Source organism: Rhinolophus sinicus, chromosome 16, assembly GCF_057876585.1.
Source record: "Rhinolophus sinicus isolate RSI-liver-muscle chromosome 16, RSI-T2T, whole genome shotgun sequence".
Lineage (NCBI taxonomy): Eukaryota > Metazoa > Chordata > Mammalia > Chiroptera > Rhinolophidae > Rhinolophus > Rhinolophus sinicus.
In genome coordinates this window covers 25,212,433-25,214,743 of record NC_142516.1, presented here as the reverse complement: position 1 = coordinate 25,214,743, position 2,311 = coordinate 25,212,433, and the positions used below count along the sequence as shown (strand labels likewise).

The 2,311-nt window shown below is 40.1% G+C and overlaps 1 pseudogene; it reads right to left on the bottom strand.

Annotated features, from left to right (window-relative positions):
* Nucleotides 1–376: 376 nt before the first annotated feature.
* On the bottom strand, nucleotides 377–1,197 carry LOC148754978 (WD repeat domain phosphoinositide-interacting protein 3 pseudogene; annotated as a pseudogene).
* Nucleotides 1,198–2,311: the final 1,114 nt, after the last annotated feature.

Sequence of the window (2,311 nt, the reverse complement as noted above, 5' to 3'; positions counted from 1 at the left end):
GTTTCTAAGTTTGTATGGAATCCCTCCAAATTTTAGATGAACAGGATAGAGTGGAATTGCTAAAGCTAAACTTCACAGTTGAACTAAAAGGTGTCAAGCCAACAGGCACAAATTGCTCAATGCCACTTAAGTATCTACTTGTGCTTTGGTAATTATGCCTTTTTTTTTTTAATACTGGAAATGGGAAGCCTTCCTTAGGGAAGCAAACGACCACATATGGCTTCAAAGTCAGGGGTCATCGGGTCAGTCTCGCCAAGCCTATGACCTACAAGACCCGCAGTGTGCCAGCACTAGCCCCGTAGAAGACTGAGGCGGTATACAGGGCCCTTTAAAGGAGCGGTCAGCAAGGACGTTGATGGCACACACTTGCGAAGAATCACAGCTTGCCATTGGTCATCTCTAGAAACTGCACATACATATCCCGGATGTACTCCTTCTTGAAGTTGGATAGGAATGTGTATAGTAGCTGCCTTTGGTGCAAATTGAAATGACAGTATTTGACACTGTTCCAAAAGCACAAAAGTCATAGAGAGATTGAGGGAACCTGAAATTTGGGTAAACTTCATTTGGAGCTGAAATATTTCATAAGGAAATTGGTAGACGCCAAATTATACTATTTATTCCTTTTTCGGATCTTTGACAGCAAAAAAAAAAAAAAATGTGCACTTGTGCCATGGTCACTAAACACACAGAAGAGGAAGCATCCTGACTGAAGTTAATGCAATAGCTATGTGCTGCATGATATCTTCTCCGTAGTTCCTGGATTAAATGCCCCGATGATGTAGCAAATTGTTCTCATAAGCGCTCCTTTATCAGATAGCAATTATGTTCTCTACCGGTTGAGAGCAATGCAGCTCGGGATGCCCTCGTGTGCAGTAATGGCCAAGGGTAGCTCTTTGCTGCTGACAGGTCCACAGGCTTCAGGACACTCATGCGCTTGCTCAGAAAGGACAGGAAGGAATCGCTACTATCCTGACCCAAGATACGGAGGCCTTTACTTTAGGGTTATAGCACATTTCAAAAACATGTAACTTACGGGAATTGCATGTGCACGTGACCACCTTAATCATGAGTCTGAAATGACCACAATTTTATCTCATCTCAATTGGACCACCTTGACTTCTGTAGGAATTCTAGTTTAGTAACAGCCTTTTTCAGAGCATTCAAGATTACCATTTTATTGGGAGAGTATTTCAGCTTTTTTTCTACCACCAACTAAAGGGAAACAGTTGCTTGGGGAGAAGGTGAAGGAGGACTGTCCCAGTCCCAGAAGTGCATGGACACCAGGCAGCCCTCCGAGTGCCCCGTGCATCCACCTGGCAACTCAACAGGCAGGGCAGGGCCACATGTTTTTTTATTACTATTGCTTTCACTTTATATATTAGACCACAAAATGTTATTGACATTAAATTCTTTTAAAATTCAGATGATTTGGTTTAAGGTAATGCCACTGAGATTTCTGGGAAATGATCACCACAATAAGTTAGTTACAACATTATTTTGTTCTTCTAATGAGAACCTGTAAGATTTACTCTCTTAGCAACTTTCAAATATGCAGTACAACATTATGAACTATATTCACCATGTTGTACGTTACATCTCCATGACTTAATTATTTTATCACTGTAAACCTGCACCTTTTGACTCCTTTCATCCATTTCACCTACTCCCAACCCCTGCCTCTGGCAACCACCAGTTTGTTCTCTATATCTATGAGGTTGGTTTGTCTATTTTAGATTCCACATATAAATGAGATCATATAGTATTTGTCTTTCTCTGTCTGACTTATTTCACTCAGCATAAACCTTAAAATAGTTCATCCATGTTGTCGCAAATTGCAAAATATCATTCTTTTTTTTATGGCTGAATAATATTACTGTGTGTGTGTGTGTGTGTGTGTGTGTGTGTGTGTGTGTGTGCGTGTATAAATTTTCTTTATCCATTCATCAATTGTTTCCATATCTTGGCTATGTGAATAATGTGGCAATGAACATAGGGTTGCATTATATCTTTTTGAGGTAGTGTTTTCATTTTCTTTAGATAAATACGGGAAGTGGAATTCCTGGGTTGTATGGGGGTTCTATTTTTAACTTTTTGAGGAACTTCCATACTGTTTTTCACAGTGTCTGCACCAATTTACATTCTCACCTACAGTACATGAGGGTTCCCCTTTCCCACTTCCTCACCACTTGTTATTTCTTGTCTGTTATAGAATAGCCATTTTAACAGGTGTGAGATGGTTCTCACTGTGGTTATGATTTGCATTTCCCTAATAATTACGGATGCTGAGCATATTTTCATGGACCTGTTG